The sequence below is a fragment of the Cornus florida genome, unplaced genomic scaffold (genome assembly GCF_030987335.1).
Source record: "Cornus florida cultivar Cherokee Brave unplaced genomic scaffold, ASM3098733v1 CherokeeBrave_3.0.0_Hap2_Chr03, whole genome shotgun sequence".
NCBI classification, from domain to species: Eukaryota; Viridiplantae; Streptophyta; class Magnoliopsida; order Cornales; family Cornaceae; genus Cornus; species Cornus florida.
Genome location: NW_026775573.1, coordinates 45,857,521 through 45,879,017, shown reverse-complemented (window position 1 = coordinate 45,879,017; position 21,497 = coordinate 45,857,521). Strand labels below are relative to the sequence as shown.

The 21,497-nt window shown below is 38.6% G+C and overlaps 1 non-coding gene across 1 annotated transcript; it reads right to left on the bottom strand.

The window, feature by feature from the left end:
* Positions 1-5,947: 5,947 nt before the first annotated feature.
* LOC132301950 (small nucleolar RNA R71) lies at positions 5,948-6,054 on the bottom strand. The gene has a single exon (XR_009480689.1). It is a non-coding gene; the product is annotated as a small nucleolar RNA R71 (small nucleolar RNA).
* Between the last annotated feature and the right edge of the window lie 15,443 nt (positions 6,055-21,497).

The window sequence follows — 21,497 nt, the reverse complement described above, 5'->3', positions numbered from 1 at the left end:
CAGCAGCTGAACTAGAGGAGGAGGAGGAGGCAGCCCAGGCACAGCCGGCACCTCCAGCAGCAGCAGATATCGCAGCGGACGACGCACCGGTCGGTCCGGCTACCGATCGCATGGACATTAACCTGGAGCGACCTGTGGAGGAGTATGCCGATGCTGCAGATGATACTGATGCCGATGATACCAGTGATCGAGCCGCTGCTCAGGAGCGAGTTCGGGAGTCTTCTTCAGAGGCATCTCTGCCTGAGTCTCCAGTTCCCACTCCCGGATTCAGAGCACACTTGTAGACACTGGAGGAGGACGTAGCAGCCATGCGAGCCGACATCACTGCCCACCAAGCTGAGTTCACCTCTTTTAGGGCGGATGTCATGGCTTGCTTTGCCGATCTCTCCAGCCGACTCCCTGCACCTGCATCCGCACCTGCACCTCCAGCCACTGCAGATCTTCACGATCAGGCCTCCTGAGACTTCACTTCCAGTTGTTCTATGCTTTCATTTCTTTTATTCTGGATCTGTATTATACTGTCACTGTTACTGTATTATACTTTGCGGCCAGTCTGTCGGCTTTATTATTTTATTGATGTACCTGCACTTTATATTCTCTATATATTGCTTTTTGATTATGGATGTCTCTTAGTATCTCATATTTGTATGTTTGACTCCATCAGGTACACCACAGTGACTTCAGTGAGAGAGTGCTGCCTAATTTTTCAGGACCACTCTTACACCTCTCTCTCTATTCTCTATTTTGCATGTCCACTGTGCACTGATTATCCTATCTTGTTATCTAGTGAGATTATCCGAGTGCAAACTTTTCAGGACCATAGTTTATCCCAAGTTTGGGGGGGCCATACCACCCACTTTGGATACTTCTATCCCGATCATTCATATCTAAAGTATTGGTATACTCTTTCCTTTGTTCTCTTCACACATTGAGGACAATGTGCAGTTTAAGTTTGGGGGTATTGGTGTATATTTCAGTGTTACTTTAAAATTCAAATTTTGAGCATGTCTTGTGTATTTGAGGGATATTTCTATACTTGGTCCATTTCTAGCTATGATTTTGATCTTTTGAGGACTATATTGCTTAAAATTTAAAAATTTCTTGACTTGAGAGTCCAATACTCCTTGTATGCCTTGAGGATGCCATTTAGGAGTAAATTTTTCAAAAGATTGATATCTTGCTTACAATTGTGGTCCACATCATCCTGATTTTGTGATTGTTTTGAGATTCATTCTAGGATTCTACACTAGCACCGGCGCACGCTAGCATTCAATTGTGTGGTACATGCTTTGTTGATTATTGAATTGGTTATATCCCAATTGGGCTAGTAGTGCATTGAAAGCTTTCATTCTTGATAAAGGTGGATAACAACCCCTTTTCATTGAGTAGCCGGGATTCTTGCCTCATTAAGCAGTGAACTTCTCGTGCCGAAAGGTGGAGGGCCCAAACTCTAGGTTAATAATTGAATTGAAAAAAAAAAAAAAAAAAAAAAAAAAAAAAAAAAAGAGAAGAAGAAGTTGCAAAAAGTAATAAAAGTGAGGACTTCTCCCAAAAGGTGAGAAGTGGGAAATGATTAGATGGTTGTTGTCTTGATTTGTAGCCTAGTTGATTTGAGTTTGTAAGTCCGTATGGGTGTCTTAACACCTAATGCCCTAAAGCTATCTGGTTTGGGAGTCATTGACCTAAAGCTCGCTACATGAATCTTCTAGAAAGCTTAAGAGATCAACACATTGCACAATACTTCCATCTTTGATCCTCAATAAATAAATAAATAAATAAATAGAGTGAAAAGAATAAGCGCACCTAGAACAATAAAGCTTTAATAAAAGGTCCACTCTCTTATCTTGATGATCGGTACTAGATTTGTGTGCTAGTTTGAGGGTAAGGATGTGATTACTTCTCTAGTTAGCTAAGATAGCAACACACTTGATGCCAGACCTCTCACATGGATTCTAGACTTGTTTTGATTTTCATGATCATTTTCTTGATGTGTGGAGGACCATGCTTGCTTGCTTGATATTGAAATTTTGTGAGATTGCTTAGAAACGGTTGAAAAATTGCATACTTGAGGTAGTTTTCTTCCAATGCTTGTTTGCAATATTGGTGCCTCTTTTGAAAGAATGAGCTTAATGTTTGTGGGTACCATTTCTGGAAACCCTCACGAGACTTTACTCGTCCACTAGGGGTAACCTAGGGGTTTAAAAGGCTTGTTGCATATGCTAAATGCAATCGTGTTCCCTGCGAAAATGGCGCTATCATTTTACTTGCTTTCCAGTTTATACTTGTTTAGTTGTTCATTTCATTCCTTTACTTCTTAGTTCATTGCTAGGGACTAGCAATATTTAAGTTTGGGGGTGTGATGAGCACTGAAAAGTGCGCATTTAAACCCGTTAAGCTTAAGCATTCTAGTACCTTTATCTATCTTACTTTGCCGTTTTAGACTTATTACGTGTTATTTATATTTTCAGGCACTAATCCCAAAATTGAGCTAACTCAGCCAAATAAGAGCTTAATTGAAGCAATCCTGAGATAAACCAAAGGAGGGAGCAAAGTGGAGAAAGCAAGGAGCAAAAAGGAATCAAAGTTGTGCAGCTGAAAAGTTTGATCGATCGAACATCTATGATCGATCACAGTACTTCTCGATAAATCCAACCTTGGCCTTTGCTGAAATTCCAAGTTCGATCGATCCAACATCACCTTCGATCGATCGAACCCTATTTTGTCCTATTCAAATGATTGATCTTATCCACAATTGTACGCCTACCAACCACTTTTGTCCTTTTCCCCATAAATATTTTCGAAATATCTTAGCCTTGTCCTTATCCGGAGGAGTCAGACCACTTCGATCGATCCAAGATGCAGCTCGATTGATCGAACCCATCTTCGATCGATCCAAGTTAAGGTTCGATCGATCGAACTTCCTCCAGTGAGAAAAAGTTAAAGTCCAGCTCATTTATTCCGTCCTTCACCCAATCATTGGAGAATATGTCTTGCACGACCACAGCTCATCATAGGGTGTATTTGACCTACCTATATAAGGAATATGATACACTTTTTGGAGGGGAGTCTAGAGTCTTTTGTCACACATTGAAATCATCTTGGAGGCTATTCTTGGAGAGGAGGAAGGAGGGAAGCTAGAGCAACCGTTGGAGGAGATCTTCATCTACAAGGAGCAGCCATGGAGTTAGCCCTTGAGGGTTGGATCATCACTACCATGAGTGGCTAGACATCTTCTTGGGGCTAGAGTTAGCCCCAAGCATGCTTTCTATACTCTAATCTTGTGTATTATTGAGGGATTAGTGTTGTATGATACATCTTGATATTCATGTATATATAAATCTTGATTATTTCGTGGTTTGTATGGTTTAATGCTTCCAATTGACTATTATATTCTACCCATATGTCTATGTATGCTAGAGTAGGATATTCATGTGCTTATCTCTAGATTTAGTGTTTTTGATGCATGTCTATGTGTATTGATGCTATAGATCTAGAGATTATCAAGATGATATGCTTAATGAATGCTATTTTGGTTCATTTGATGGTTTATGCCTTTTCTTGATGGCTTGTGCCTCTCCCCAAGTCTAGATAGTTTTATTTTCATGCTAGTAGTGTAGATTTAGTGTAGTGATAGTGTAATGTTAGATGGGAGGACAATCTACTCTTGATGTTTGATGTTCTATGCTTGTGAGTCCAAATGGCATATTCCTCTAATATTGTGTTATATGTGGATTGTGAGCTTAATGAAGGATTAATGACTAGTTATGATATGTTGTATCTTTCACATGTGTTTAGACAATTTATTCGTCTCCCAATAGATAAATTGTGGCCTCTCACATGATGTTTAGATAATGCATGTTTAACTAAGTCATCCTTATGGATTGCTTGGACTATGAGCTTAATGAAAGGTTCAATGACTTGATTTGATATTTTGTTCTCTTCACTTGATGTCTAGACAATATATTCCTCTACCAATAGATGTATTGTGGCCTCACAAATGTTGATTGAGACAATTTGCACTTGTTGAGTCACCCTTACCAATTGAATGTCTTTTACACACACAACATTGTTGCAACACATTCATTTCCCTCATTAGTCACTTGATTATGGTTTGGAATAGTATTGTTTGGTGGTGATCTCTATACCCCAAGACCTTTCCTTCTTACTTACTCTTTATCTTATTGCATTTTAATTAATTCTTTTCTAGAAGTAATCAACCAACCCAATTCTCTTTTGCAATCATTTGGTACGCTAGAGTCGAAGTTGAAATTCCAACATGTATAATCCCTTGGGACGATCCCTACTCACTCTTGCTATGTTAGTAGTAGTGTTGGTAGTGGTTTTTATAAATTTAAATTTGACATAAAAGGCTTTTCTTGAACCACACATTCACTACATTCAGTTTGGCGTATTGGAACGGCCGTCGTCAATCTTTGTCTTATTTTCTCTTCATTACATTTAATTGCCTACTTTAATTTAAATTGCATCTTAGTGTAATTCAACCACCAACCAATCTTTTGATCACTTGACTTACTAACCCTAATCTCTATTCCACAACCTAATACGACCCACTAATCCCCTGGGACAATCCCTACTTGCCCTAACTATATTTTTAGTGAAACATAGTAGTGGCAATTTCTAAAAGTAAAACTTGGCCACATTCATCATAGTCCAACACCACTACCTTTTGCACAAACTTTAGATTGGGTGTGACGAACCAGCCAAGTTTTTGGTGCCGTTGCCAGGGATTGATTGGAGGCAATGTCGTATTTGTGGAATCAATTAGGAATTAGTACTCTTTTGATCGTTTCTTTACTTTGTTTTCATTTTCATTTTGGTTACTTATTATATTGGTTCTTGTTTGACTAGGTGCATTGAGCTAGAAGGTGAGCAAAGGAGCATTCCAAGCAAGGAACTAAGCAAAAACAAGGAAAAAGCTAAAATCTAAAAATTTTGTAAGGCTAAAATTGAAAATTGAATTGAAGTGCTAAAGGACCCTTTGTGAGCTCTTTCTTAACTCAATCTCTAGTTAAATCGTCGGCCCGCTTGGAGGTTTGTATTTCAATTCTTAGATAAATCGTGAGCCTACGTGGAGGCAATTTACGTTTCTTTGCATATTGTTGATAGCATGGGAGTATGGGTTCATTGTATGTGGAGGAAGTTTGTTGATTGTTGATTTGTTGCGAAGGTGAAGTGTTTGTTCATTATTTGTTGCTTGTTGTGTTTTGTTGTGTATGCATGGTCGTAGATCATTGAAACCTACTCTTATGCCTCTTAATTTTCATCTTGAATCCGTTGTTCGAAACCCTAGGGGAAGAGGTAGTTCTAGTCAATCCATTTCATCAATGGAAAGACATAATGAGGACCATGTGGAGACCTTGGTCACATAGACCAACAAGGTATCCTCCACCCCAATGTGCATCATGATAACATGCAAGTACCATTAGGCATGCCGAGGCCATTCATTCACCAACCATAACAACAAGGCCAAGTTCCTTTGGGAATGCCAAAGCCAATCTATGCTCCACAACCTCCCATCATTCAAGGCAATCAAGGTACCCATGTTGCACCTCCAATTGCTAATCCTCCCCTTGCTTTAGGAGATCACTATATGCCTAATGAATACAATGCACCTACATGCATTCAATTACCACCATTTAGAGCACACCACTATGAGATCAAACCACAAACCATTAAAATGCTTCCTAACTATCATGGACTTCCAAGTGAAGAACCTTACAAGCATTTGGATGAGTTTCTTGAAGTATGTTCCACCGTGAGATACACGGACATGCCGAAAGAGGTCTTACGGCTTAAAATTTTTCCATTCACCCTTAAAGACAAGGAAAAATATTGGTTGAACAATCTTAAACCTTTTTCAATAACTTCTTAGGCAGAAATACAACAAGAGTTCTTGAAGAAGTACTATTCGGTTTCTAAGACCAATGCCATGAGAACCTTAATTAGAGAGTTTTCACACGGGGATGGGGAAACGTTCCATGAGGCATGGGAAAGATTCAATGAATTGCTTAGGAAGTGTCCACATCATGACATGACCAAATGGCAATTAGTTCAATATTTCTTTGAGAGCTTATCCGACAATTATAAGGGCATGGTTAATGCTTCCATGGGTGGCTCTTAAATTGATAGGCATGAGGATAACGTGTGGCATCTTTATAAGAGCATGAGTGAAAATTCTTTACGTCGAACTTTATCTTCTAAGAATGGTAAGAATTCAAGTGGAAGGAAGAATATTGGCTTACATCAAGTTGACCATTCCAATAAAATAGCCGCCGAGATGAAATCCTTATCTCAAAGGTTTGATCAATTCTTGATCAACCAAAACTCGGTAAATCAAGTATCTTCCATCCCTAACCATTCCCATCATGTATCCAATGAGACATGTATGACTTGTTCAAGTGTTTTACATTTTACTTCTAATTGTCCTCATGGACATGTTCAAAGTAAGCATCATGAACAAGTCAATACAGCTTTTGTTAATCAAGGGAACAATTCTTATGGCAATCATTATAATCCTAGTTGGAGGAATCATCTGAATTTCTCTTGGAGAAACCAAGGGGAAGGCTTAAACCCTCCCCAAGGTGGTTTCTAAGGGAAGTATGTTCCACCTCCGATGCAAAGCCAAGGTTCCCAAGGTTTTAGATCATCATTTCAATCACAAGGAAAACAATTTTCTAATTCTCATTTTCCTAATCAACCATCATATTCTCAAGGAAATGCTAAGAGTCCTGCTTTTAAAGAGAAAGTTTTGACCATTTTAGACACTCTAGAGGCGAACACTCAATTGCTTCATTCTCATTCTCAATCCTTTGCTAAGCTAGAAACCCAAGTAGGGCAAATAACTAGTACTTTAAATGCTAGAGAGAAAGGGAAAATGCCTTTGAATGCCCCACAAAAGCAACAATGTGTTGTGGAGACTCATTCGTCGTCGGAAAGTCACACAATAGAGCATGTCAATATAGTGACTACCTTGAGAAGTGGGAAGATTGTGGACAACCAAGTGGGTATGTCTAATGAAGAAAGTGAACTGGTGCAACCCAAAGTTGACACCCGTCCCGTTTCTCATCCTATTCCTCCTTCATTGCATATGCATGATCTTTTAAATGAGAATATCTTGAAAAGTGATTTTGAAAAGAAAAATTTGCAAAATGATTTAAAAATTTCTTGTGTTGAAGAGACTTCAAAGAAAATTCCTAAGAAAGTTTTTGAGCCAAGAGCTCCATTTTCGGATGCCTTAAAAGGATCCATTTCAATTGACAAGCAAAAGGCCAAAACAAATAAAATTATGGATGTGTTTAGGCAAGTGAAAGTCAATCTTCCACTTTTGGATGCAATCAAGCAAATTCCGGCTTATGCCAAGTTTTTGAAAGACTTATGCATCCAAAAGAGGAAGAATAAAAGTCAAGCACCTAGGAAAGTGGTCTTAACCGAGCAAGTAAGCTCATTTTGCAGCACAACACTCTTCCAAAGTTTAAGGACCCCAATTCACCTACCACTTCATGCATCATTGGAGATCATATCATTAATCGGGCTCTTCTTGACTTAGGAGCAAGTGTTAACCTTCTTCCATACTCGATATATGTCAAATTAGGCTTATGAGATTTGAAACCAACGTCGGTGGTTTTGCAACTTGCCGACCGATCCATTAAAAAGCCTAGGGGTATCATTGAGGACGTATTGATTAAGATTGATAAATTTTTCTTCCTTGTTGATTTCGTTGTCACTGACACGGAACTGGTCCCGAATCCTAATAGCCAAATTCTCGTTATCCTTGGCCGTCCTTTCTTGGCAACCACGAATGCCAACATTAATTATAGGACTGGGATAATGAAGATCTCATTTGGCCACATGAAGGTGAAGTTGAATATCTTCAATCCGACCCCCAATTCATTTGACAAACATGAAGAAGTGAATGTTGTAGAGAAATATCATAACCAAGAATGCGAAGGAATAGAGTTATTGTGTGAAACCAAAATTCCAAAAAGTTCATCTTCAACCCTGAATTCCAAGAAAGTTGTTTCAAAAGCTTGTTTTGAAAGGGCATGGAAGCCCAAAGATCATTGTGACCAAGGACCAAAAATTTCTTTTGAGCCTAATCCAATAAGTTCTCTAGGGAACCATTTATTGGGTGGAGTTCAAAACACTTATCACCCCTTCAAGGAGGGGATGCACTACAAGATGTTTGACTCTGGCTAAAAGAGCCCAACATCTTGCTAGAGATGTTAAAGACTAGTAAATTTCGTAGGGTGTTACAACCCTATTCCTCCCTCATTTCTATTTTAAATTTCATTTCTTGCGAAGTCTAGATATTTGTTTTAGGTTCATATGCATTGCTAGGAACTATGATTAGGATTGCATGCACTTTCATGTTGAAAATGAGCATTTTGCATAAGTTTGATCGATCTCCAAGGAGGTTCGATCGATCGAACTCCATACCTGTATCCACCTGCATCCAATCACCTCTTTGTCCAATCGTTCGAAGAAAACCTGCATATTTCAGCTCTCTGTCCCATCGTTCGAACTTGTTCCTAGATCAATCTTTAGTTCTTCGATCAATCCAACTTCATCTTGGATTGATCTGTAGTCTCAACACTTAGAAAATTTTTGAACCTGCATCTAACCTGCATCAAAAGGCTCTCTGTCCCATTGATCGAACATGTCTACAGGTTTTTGCATGTTCGATTGATTGGAGTTATTCTGAGATCGATCTTGGAAAGATCAATCTCTATTCTTTGATTTATTGTTTTGTTTTAAGTTTGATTTTTTGTATTGAATTTTAAATTTTAAATAATAAATTATATATATTTTATTTTGTTTTATATTCCAAAAATAGTTTATTTTATTTTTGTTTATTTTTATTTTATTTAGTTTTATTTTTTTTCAAAAATCCAAATAAAAAAATATTTTTCATTTTTAAATTTTTGTTTATTAAAAATAGCTTCAAAACAATTTTGTGTTTTAGTGAGGAAAGATCGATCACAATTCGATCGATCTAAGATTTTAGTTCGATCAATCGAATTGGTGAAAGAATGTTTTTAAAAATCAAACCTAGGGTTATTAGATCAATACCACAGATCGATCTAACACCACCATTTTCATCCCTCGCCGCTGCAACTCACTTCCCCACCTCCGGCGAACCCTCCGGCGAGTCCACCTCATCTCGAATCTCTCCACTTCATCTCGGATCTCAGATTTCATCTCCCTCTTATCTCATCTCTCGGTTTTGGGTAAGATCCGAGATCCCTCTTTTGATTTCAAGCTTGTTCTTCATGAATCCATGCTTTATATGATAGATCTATGATATTTTGATGCTGAATATTGCCATATTCGAAGCTTTGAAGCTATGTATATATGTGTATATATATGTATATATAGGTTTCATATTTTTTGGTTTTAATTTCGATTTTGGGGGTCACGGGCCAAGGAAAGTGACCAAAATTGTTGATTTGTTATGTAGAGGGGCCCACAAGCTTGTTTGTGAGGCCCCCGTGCCATCCACGCCAAAGATCTGTGACTTTTCAAATTTCACCTCACAATTCGATCAATCAAACTTTTTCTTTGATCGATCTCGCTTATTCACGATCGATCAAACTTGCATCAATCTCACATTTTTGTGATTGATCGAACTTCACAGATTTGCATCACACATTTCACACACCATCTCTTGTGTTTCATGCTACCTCATACGTGCCCAATGCTTGTGTTTTCCACATTGGATGCATTCCATACTTATATTGTCTAGCATGCTTCACGTCATGTCACTTATTCTTTGTCACTTGCATAGATTCATGTTCCTTATATGTTTTGTCTATCTTATTTGACATACATGATTCTATAAACTATGCTTTAATTCTTTATACCGGGATTGACTTCCTTTTTGAGTTTTCTTTTATTTTGTAGGCTATGGCTAGGGTCAAGACTGTTGGTCACGGACATTATCACCGTAGGGCCAGGCGGAGATTGGACGACGAGGCAGGTCCATCTCACATCCAGGACTTCATTTATAAGCCCGAGCCAGCAGAGCTTACTCCACCTCAGTCTCCATCCAATGACAGTAGACTATAGTCTTGAACTGAGGCATCTTCTTCACAGGCTGGTGCTGAGGCTGAGCACATACCATTTCTATCACCACCACCAGCTCAGCCAGCTCAGGACTTAGACCGGCCATTGCCGAGATACTCACGCCTTTGAGTGGCGCATGAGTTGGTCTTCGACATAAACTACTTCTCTCGGTCTGTTCTTACCAGAGTAGCATATGACGATATAGACTGGAGGGGCATCTCAGCCATACTAGCCCCTGTGACATACCCAGTGTACCCGAGGTTAGTCCGGATGTTCTTCCAAAACCTCCGACCTGTCCCGAGTACCTGGCGGAGCTAAAGACTACCATTGACGGCTACCCTATCAGTACTACTGTGGACACTCTTTTCAGATCATGCCGATGTCCATAGGTCTGCCCTCTCCATCTCCAGGATACCTATCCTACTCTATGGAGGCCTTCATATGCAGACATGGCCGTTGCACTCACAGGTCACTATGCAGGTGGCGAGACTTTCGCCACTCAGACTTATCTGCCAGACAACTTGTGCTTTTTTAATTCGATGCTATTCCAAAATGTTTTCATGGCCAGCTACAAAATACAGAGGTGTGGCGACTACCTAATAGCTCTGTACACCTTCTATACAGGGCACTGGTTATTCCTTCCTACGCTCATCTGGAGCGTTATGATGAAGCTGTATGTTGACCATATCAGTAAGGCTAAGCCCAAACAGGCAAAGTATCTGCCATTCGGCCATCTCAACATATAGATTCTAAGAGACCAGCGCTATCCCTTCTAACCACGGAAGAGTACTGAGTCTGGGGCCTGCTCGTTCCTGAAGAAGGATTGGGACAAGAGCTACAATGCTCTTGTTAAGAGTCTACAGGATGACACTATAGAGGCAGCTGGGGAGCTAGAAAGAGAGGAGATGGAGCAGGCAGCAGCAGAGCAGGTGGCGGATGATGTACCAGTTGATCCGCCTGCCATGCATATGGATATTGACTTGGAGCAGCCCGCAGAGGTCCCAGAGCATCACTCTCCAGTTGGGTCGCCCGTTCATGATGAGGAGCAGGCTCAGGATCATCATTCTCCCGCTCCAGCAGCACTTGAGGCTCCAGTTAAGATACCCAGCTTCGGAGAGCGTCTTCAGACTCTAGAGGATGACATGGTTTCCATCCGAGCTGATATTATTTCACTCTGCAAGGATGTCATAGCTGCATTACGTGATCGATCCAGAGACATCTGCGGAGCAAACTCTGCTCGTCCTAACTCCTCTTCATGATTTCTAAATCTTCTTCTCCTATTATATATCTGTCATATTTATCATATCTTTGATACTGTTATATACTTGCGGCCAGTCTGTTGGCCTAGACACTGGATGTACTGTATTATTCTTTATTTCTCTTTTATGCATACTTTGTTTATGGATGTCATATATGCGTATTGATATATCTGTCTATGATTGACTCTATTAGGTGCATCCCAGTGACTTCAGTGAGAGAGAGTACTGCCAGAATTTTTTAGGACCACCCTTTCTTCCTCTTCTTACTTCAATTTCTCATCCCATTTACACTTGCATGTCCACTGTGCACTGTTATTGTCCCTTTTGTTGTCTAATGAACTTTTATCCAGTGCCATCTTTTCAGGACCACAGTTAATCCCAAGTTTGGGGGGACTATGCCACCTATTTTGGATACTTGTGTCCCAGCCATTTTTTCCTTAGCTGCACTGGTATACTCTTTTCTTTGTTCTCTTTGCACATTGAGGACATTGTGCCATTTAAGTTTGGGGGGGAGGGGGTAATGGTGTTAATTACAATATTTTCTTTCAATTCAAAATTTTGAGCATGACTTGTGTATTTAAGGAATTTTCTATGATTGGTCCATAACTAGCTATGATTTTGATCTTTTGAGGACTATATTGCATAAAATTTAAAAATTGCTTAACTTGAGAGTCCAATACTCCTTGTATGCCTTGTGGATGCCATTTAAGAGTAAATTTTTTGAAAGATTGATATCTTACTTGCACTTGTGGTCTACATCATCCTAATTTTGTTTTGAGTTTTGAGATTCACTCTAGTATTCTACACTAGCACAGGCACACACTAGCACTCATTTGTGGGGTACATGCTTTGTTGATTATTGAATTGGTTATATCCCAATTGGGCTAGTAGTATATTGAAAGCTTTCATTTTGACAAAGGTGGATAACAAACCCTTTTCACTAAGTAGCCGGGATTCTAGCCTCATCAAGCACTGAACTTCTCATGCCGAAAGGTAGAGGCCCCAAACTATAGGTTAATAAATGAACTTAAAAAAAAAAAAAAGTTACAAAAGCAATAAAAAGTGAGGACTTCTCCCAAAAAGGTGGGAAGTGGGAAATGATTAGATAGAGGTTGTTTTGATTTCTAACATAGTTGATTTGAGCTTATAAGTCCTTAGGGGTGTTTGAACACCTAGTGCCCTAAAGTCGTCTGCTTTGGGAGTCATTAACCTAACGCTCGACCTCATGAATCACTAGAAAGCTTAATAGATCAACACATTGCACCATGCTTCTGTCTTTGATCCTAAAAAATATATATATATATCGAGTGAAAAGAATAAGCGCACCTAGAACAATAAAGCTTTAATAAAAGGTCCACTTTTTGTCTTGATAATCGGTACTAGATTTGTGTGCTAGTTTGAGGGTAAGGATGTGATCATTTCTTAAGTTAGCTAAGACAGCAACATACTTGATGCCGGCCCACTCAAAAAGGATTCTAGAGTTGTTTTAATTTTCATGATCATTTTCTTGATGTGTGGAGGACCATACTTGCTTGCTTGATGTTGAAATTTTGGGAGATTGCTTGGAAAAGGGTTAAAAAATTACATACTTGAGGTAGTTTTCTCCCAATGCTTGTTTACAATATTGGTATCTCTTTTGAAAGTGTAATGACCAGGTCATTTTCATTCCTTTCCTTTTCTCGGATTTTCACGGATATTTTTTTTCCGTTGATCTTTTCCTTTCTGAGTTCAGTTTCTCGTCACTTAGTGTCATCTTCAGTACTCGGGAATGGTTTCTGAGACTCTTTTCGGTGGATTGACGAATTTCTTTGAGGACCGAGTTATTTTCACATTTTCACTTTTGTGACACTATTCACTTTCGTCTTCTTCTCGGTTGTCACTTTGTTAGCATAACCTCACTTTTTGTGTTTAGATTTGATTTCAGTTTTGTATGCATCCTCGATGTTTAGATTAAATGCTATGTGTATTTTCACTTTTGTAGAAAAGCATGTTAAGTGCTTACTTTTCTTATAAAGGGTATAGATGTAAGACCATTTTGTAAATTTTCAAACTTTAGTGGTTTTTGTGTAATTACTATAAAGTAATTATTTTTCGTCTTAGGGACCATTTTGCAATTTAATTGGAAGATATTTTCAAAAAGGATTTTTTTGCAATTTTTAGAAAGTGTGACAAGTGTCACACTCTCATTGGTCCACTTGGTGACATGTGTGTGGAAACACTTTGAGGCCTTGGATGAGGACATGTGGAGGGTGGAGATTTAACCACTTGTTGGCCTAGGATTGGTGCACTTGTTGGCTTGGATGGTTGACAAGTGTAGGCTTGAGATTTAGCCTAGGATGGAGCCTTGGATTTGTGACAAGTGTAGGCTCACAATTTGATCTTGCATTAGTGTGTGTGTGAGAGGTAGTGTAAGAGCACATAGTGAGTGGAGGATCTCTATCCCCTCCACTCACATTTCATCTTCATTTTTTTTTCATTCCCTCCCTCTTTTATAAAGAAAACCCTAGCCTCCATGGATGGAGCCTAAAGCCTTAAGCTTTGACCTTGATTTTTGAGAGCTTTCCATTGATTTCCAAGCTTGAACTTGGGAATACATTTTGTTCCCCTCATCTTCCTCTTCATAACCCTAGAAGGGTTTGCCATTTTGTGTTGATTTTGCCTTGGATTCAAGAGAGACACTTCTCTAGTGAGGTAGGGAATGTTATAGGGTTATATGTTTGTTGTCTTGCATGTTTTTAATGCTTATGCAACTTGTATGCATGTAGTGTATTAATTTTAGAAATTATGATTAATGGTAGTTTGCTTATAACTCATTTTATACTTGGTAAATGGCATGGCCATGAGTTGATCTTTGGTATATATTAATTTGGATTGATTTAGATGAGTTTTCAAATCTAGAGATTAAATGGATTTAATTTGGTTTAAATTCTAGTAAATTGTGTTTTGCTTGTAATCCACCTTAGACTAGATATATGGTATGACCATGACTTAGTGGTTGATATAAATTAATTTGAGATCATTTGGACAACTTTTGAAATATAGAGATTTAATTGATTTAAATTAATTAAATTCTATTTGATGATATTTTGCTTATCTTGCACTTTTGATTTGATATATGTAAAGACCATGATATGTTGCGTAACATATATTAATTTGAGGTTATTTGGAATCTAGAGAATTTAATCACCTTGTTTAATTAAATTCTATCTAATGGCTCCATGGGTCTATTGGTATTTTAGAGGTTGTTTCTATATTCAAATCATGGACTTAAACTTGTTATGTATTCACTTGGTTGTGTTTTAAGCATTGGACAACTTTGTTGTTATATTTTTATTCATGAGAACATGTTTTCTTTATAGAATATATTGATGCCATGTGTAGTGAATTGCACACTTTGTAATTGGCATTATGTATGTCAATTTAGAATGGAAACTCTAAGGCATGGATTGTGTGGTTTCAACCTACTTGTGCATGGAAGGTGTTTTTTATGCATTATATAAGTTATGTATAAGTTGTGAACTTATTTGGTTTAATTTTGGATTCTTGGAACATTGTTGAGTTGAGATGGCTAGGGTTTGGCTCTAGTACGGGGACGTGAGTCCTCTAAGTCTGAGATAGTGCGCACTTAGGGTGGTCTTCCCTGCGGGTTAGTGCCCGGAATAACCATTGAGGTCTCGGCAGAATTCCGAGCATAGATGTCCAAGTCTTCCATTATTTGTTTTCGCATTCAATTCTAAGTTAACAATCATGTTTATATTGTAACTTGTTGTTTTAGTTATTGGCGATTTTGATGTTGTTAAGTACATCCATGAATATGATTTTAATGAATCATTTTGATGTTGTTAAGTACATCCATACTAAATTGATATATTTAGTTGATTTCAAACTTTCAGATTTCTAGTTGATAACCTAGAGAACCTATGTCTTGATGTGTGGTATTAGATACTCTAATTATACTAAATTGTTATATTTAGTTGATGTTACATTTTAGACTTCAAGTTGATTACCTTAAGAATCTATATGTTGTTGTTTTGTGTAAGCATGCTCCTATATTGTTGCTTTGTGTAAGCATGACCCTATGTTGCTAAAATTGCATGAATGAGGTGATTGATGCTAGAAATGATCCTAGGTAGCTAAGATGCTCCTTGAGTCTCACCTTTGACATAAACGTTAGGTGGAATGAACCACAATAAGTAAATCATGCAAACTTGTAAAATGTAGGTCGATGCATGCTCATTTCCTACGAGTAGCTTTATGTTACTCACCCCTACGATACTGGGGCATATTTCAGGTACAAGAATCAAGGTTGTGATTCTCGTCATGCTTGGATGATTGGTGGACTTGAAGATTTCCATTTCTTGTAAAGGTTAGCTTGAAAAGCCACTTGTAGCCATATATGTCAAAATATGTATATTTGAATTTAAACATGTAATGTGTACATGAGTGCACTCCTTACAATGTATTTGACATGTATAAGATGTGGCCGGAGGCCAATGACATTTATTTGTATTCTATGTAGTTTTGACTTTATGTTATATTATGAAAATATTGAAAAATGTCAAGTTGTTGTCTCACTAGGTTTGCATCGGTCGTTTCCGGGAGCCGCGGACCATTCCCGCGCGCTAAAAATCACTTATTACATTTTCGTGCATATTCGTTTCAGCCTAGAAGTGTATTTGGAGTCAAAAGTATGTCTGGTGCAAACTTACATTTTTTGCCGTTTTGAGGCTAAACTGAGCATAAGGGCATTTTGGGGTTTTCACATGAAAAAAAAGTTTTATTTTGGCATGGTTGGCTAGAAAACATGATTTTGAGGGTAGTTTCTTCTTTGTGTTTTTCTCAAAAAACCCTAAAAAGTTCTCAAAATTGCATTTCAAGTGAGCATTTCAGGCGCAGCCTACAGGAGTTCGAGCACTCAAACTTTGGGCAGAATTCTTAGGGCAATTTTCGAGCACTCGAAGTCCTTGTGCGAGCGCTCGAAGTACTGTTCACGGGTGTGTGTGTCTTGGTTCAGCACTGCACCTTCGACTTCAAATCATCATAACTTCTTCGTTTTAACTCAAAATTGGTCCGTTCTTGAGTCTATATTGATCGGGTCGAAATAAGGTTTCCAATGGTACTAATTAGAGCTTCAGATTCTTCTTGTGCCTCAAGTTATTCAAGTTTTAGTAAGGTAGTGTCTGTTTTTGGTTCGAACCGGGATAGGGTATCCCTTCCTTCGACTTCAAAACTTGATATCTTTGCCCTCCAGACCCCGAATCAAGTGATTCTTGAGTCTGTATTTATTAATTTTTCATTGTCTTTCCAATGATGTGCACAGTGGCACCCATTTCAGTGTGGAATGACCATTTTACCCCTAGGTTCATTCTTTTCCGTTTTTGAAACATTGCTTCCGCATTTTCTTCCTTTGGGTTTCATGACCTCGTTGAGAGTCACATTGGTGTCTTAGAGGAGTTTTGTATCTCTAAAGACCATTGTTCTATCTTTTGCTTCCACATTTTGGATCCATTTTGGGTCATCACAGGACATACTGGGTTAAAAAATCCAGGGTCGTCACAGGTGGTATTAGAGCTCCTACGTTTGAATACCTTGGACAACGGGTTTGGGTGTATATCATGCTTATCTTGCCACGCTCTATATGTTTATATGCTTCATGATGACATGTTTTGGTTTGATAACATGTTTAGATGCTTATGTGCTTATGTGGTGTATGTAGTATGCCGTTTGTTTAAGCATTATTTTATTCTAATGTAAAGAGCCTGACATGTGATGTGTGCTAGATTAGAATTGAATATGCATTGTTGTGTTGCATATATGGCAGGACTTGGGATTAGTCATTGGATATTTGAGTTGAGATTGAGTTATTTAGTGAGTTTTCACTTAGTATGATGGTTGGTGAAATTAGTTTCATTTTGGCATTCTTCCTTGAGGTTGTTGGTGATTGTCCATATGGTTTTATGGTAGTATAGGTTGTTGTCGACCTAGCATTGGTTTGAGGTAGGTGGTGAGACACCTTTTGTTTAGGCTCTCGTGAGGTGAGTCCTTTGGCGTTGCCATGGTGCTAGATTATTGGTTTTGGGCCACGATGAGGTCATGGACCTCTTAGGATCCTTAATTATTTTGGAAGGTTCCTCTGATATTACAATTTTCGTGGGCGGGTGCATGGCACTGTCATGCTACCGTACTGGCTAGCTACAAGTGCAGTTCGGATGGAATCAATGTTGGTTTTGTTGTGATAGGCGTTGTCCTTTTGGTTGGTGATGATGTGAGTTTTGTTTTGGGCGTCTGGTGTTAAGACGGTGATTGATGGTCATTTTGAGGATGATTTTGGAGATTGAATTGGTTGTCTGATTGTACGGCTAAAATAGCCATCTTATTTGAGTTCTCTTTGTGTTATGATGTTTTTGGGATCGAGTCGATTGATCGATGTTTTGGGTTGGTGAGGGCATTGCATTGTTAGTGTCATGTATAACGTCACCTCTAGATTCGGCATTGGATTGTTGGAGTCTTACCATTGTGGTAAAGGCTTACGTTTGTTTTGAGATAGGTTGTTGTCGCATTGGTTTTGGAGTCAATTTATGGCTAGGAATTGTCCTTCCTTTTACTTGGACACTCTTGGACACGATGTCCATAAGGCTCATTATTACATCATTTTATTTTTTGCAGTTTCATTTACTACCATGTTAGTAGTATAATTTATGTTATTGTGATGCATGAGTAGGTGGAGGTCTATCCACATTTGCTTTCTTGTTGTGTGGCATTAGCATGCCTTCTTTATATGCTTAGAGATGCCATGTTGTTATTGCGCTTTAGTGACATGACTTTTATGCTTATGTGGAGACGTGCTGCATGTACCATTGATTTTTATCTATGTGAGTAGATTTATTTCTTAGTAGTTTCATTTCCTTGTCATATGCATAACTTCCAGGTTTGGTTTTCCCCATTCGTTTCCCTCGAACGCACATAGTGTGTATGCATTTCCACAAGGGTTTTGTGTTGGTTCGTGTTAGGGACTTCACAAGGAGTGAGTCTCTTCCCTTCATTACAGTGTGCATAGCTTTGGGGTTGGTTGGTCCGTGAGGATCACTATCGTTGTCTTGAGTCCTTGGTGAGGATTTGATGGGTTTTGGTTGACTTACTTCCCTGTAGGGGGTGGAGTCTTTGACCTTGCTATCTTTCATTTCAGAGATGGAGTCGTAGTGTTGTTCTTCTTAGGACTGGTGGTTCCTTTTCTTTCGTGTCTTCCCTTGGGGAGTTTTGTCGTGGTTGTTGACGGGTTATGGTGCTCAGAGTGAGTGGATTGGTGTGAGATCATTTTTTTTTTTTTTTTTGTGACTTGTGTCCATATCATTAAGGATTTGTTTGATTCGTGAGGTGAGCTCGATGTTCGTTTGAGGATGTCTTTGGGAGACTTGTTTCAGTTTTGGAGACCTTAATGTGGTTGACCCTTAGAAGAGTTGTGAAAGATCATTGTTGGATATGACTTATTGTGGAGTTTTCTCGTCCTAGTTACGGCTAGGCGTAGCTTTGAGGAATCGTAGTTCTGATGATTGGAAATTGAGGAATTTTGATTTAACTTGGTGTTTCCAAGTACGGTTTTGAGAGATTCATTTTGTGACCTTGGTTGTTGGCATTCTGATGTGTGTACCACTTGGTGGATTTGTATTTGGAGGATTTAGTTATCTATGATAGGGATGCGGATATGATGTTTGATTACAGTGTAGTCTTGTAGTTGATTAGTTTCGGGAGATATAAAGGACTTTCGATGAAATGTCTTATCGTGAGGTTCGTTTTGATTTCTGTAGGCGTTGATTTGCTTGTCAGGTTTTCGATTCCTGATTAATGTTGTTAATAGGGGTATTTTGAGACATTGGAGATGTTAGTTTTGCTGTGTTGAGGATTTGGGGCCTTAAGCATAGCGGTACCTATCACATTGTTGTCAGAGTTTTGGGATTGGCCAGGATGGTCCGGCCGGACATCTTTGGACCATATCTCAACTCTCACAAAATGTTGGTCTCCGTAGTGTTTTTGGCAATGATCATTTTTTTGACGTTCATGTCATTTCTATCGAGAGGTTTCTTAGGTAGACTTAGTGGGGGGCAGGTTATGAACTAGTGCCTTATACTGTCATGCTACCGTACAAAGTTGTGTGTTGTGGGTGAGTACTAGTTGCCGTCGATGCTACCTTACTGACGAGTAAGTGTGGGCAGGCACTAGGTACTGTCATTGCTACCACACATTTGAGTACGTCGTGGGTGGGTTCTGGTCGCTATTTGTACTGCCATGTCGTCTTTGTTCAGTACCTTGATTTGATACGTGATTATTTTGGAGTCCTTTTTGGTGGATGTGTTTTGGATCCGTTTGATGGTTGTCAGGTGGGATGCTTTTGGTTGTTGTCTTTCATTCCCTTGTCTGACCTTGGGTTCTGTGTATGAGTTCTGACTTGTTGTATGGCCGCGTGGTCATTTTCCTTTTGAGAGCTTGTCTTGTCATGAGCACGTGGGTGCAAATGACACTAGGTTGTGGGTTTCCTTTCAACTTTGAGGTCACTGGTGTAGCGTATTGTGTGGGATACTTAGAGATGTACTATGTGGTGCTCCTTGTTTCGCCTTTTGTTGGTTGGGGCTGGATTTCGGGGATTAAATCCTTTTTAGGAGGGAAGGTTGTAATGACCTGGTCATTTTCATTCCTTTCCTTTTCTCGGATTTTCACGGATATTTTTTTTCTATTGATCTTTTCCTTTCTGAGTTCAGTTTCTCGTCACATAGTGTCATCTTGAGTACTTGGGAATGGTTTCTGAGACTCTTTTCGGTGGATTGATGACTTCCTTTGAGGACCGAGTTATTTTCACATTTTCACTTTTGTGACACTATTCACTTTCGTCTTCTTCTCGGTTGTCACTTTGTTAGCATAACCTCACTTTTCGTGTTCGGATTTGATTCCAGTTTTGTATGCATCGACGATGTTTAGATTACAAGCTATGTGTATTTTCACTTTTGTAGAAAAGCATGTTAAGTGCTTACTTTTCTTATAAAGGGTATAGATGCAAGTCCATTTTGTAAATTTTCAAACTTTAGGGGTTTTTGTGTAATTACAGTAAGGTAATTATTTTTCGTCTTAGGGAACATTTTGCAATTTAATTTGGAAGATATTTTCAAAAAGGATTTTTTTGCAATTTTTAGAAAGTGTAACAAGTGTCACACTCTCATTGGTCCACTTGTTGACATGTGTGTGGAAACACTTTGAGGCCTTGGATGAGGACATGTGGAGGGTGGAGATTTAACCACTTGTTGGCCTAGGATTGGTGCACTTGTTGGCTTGGATGGTTGACAAGTGTAGGCTTGAGATTTAGCCTAGGTTGAAGCCTTGGATTTGTGACAAGTGTAGGCTCACAATTTGATCTTGCATTAGTGTGTGTGTGAGAGGTAGTGTAAGAGCACATAGTGAGTGGAGGATCTCTATCCCCTCCACTCACATTTCATCTTCATTTTTTTTCCATTTCCTCCCTCTTTTGTAAAGAAAACCCGAGCCTCCATGGATAGAGCCTAAAGCCTTAAGCTTTGACCTTGATTTTTGAGAGCTTTCCATTGATTTCCAAGCTTGAACTTGGGAATACATTTTATTCCCCTCATCTTCCTCTTCATAACCCTATAAGGGTTTGCCATTTTGTGTTGATTTTGCCTTAGATTCTAGAGAGACACTTCTCTAGTGAGGTATGGAATGTTATAGGGTTATATGTTTGTTGTCTTGCATGTTTTTAATGCTTATACAACTTGTATGCATGTAGTGTATTAATTTGAGAAATTATGATTAATGGTAGTTTGCTTATAACTCACTTTAGACTTGGTAAATGGCATGGCCATGAGTTGATCTTTGGTATATATTAATTTGGGTTGATTTAGATGAGTTTTCAAATCTAGAGATTAAATGGATTTAATTTGGTTTAAATTCTAGTAAATTGTGTTTTGCTTGTAATCCACCTTAGACTAGATATATGGTATGACCATGACTTAGTGGTTGATATAAATTAATTTGAGATCATTTGGACAACTTTTGAAATATAGAGATTTAATTGATTTAAATTAATTAAATTCTATTTGATGATATCTTGCTTATCTTGCACTTTTGATTTGATATATATAAAGACCATGATAT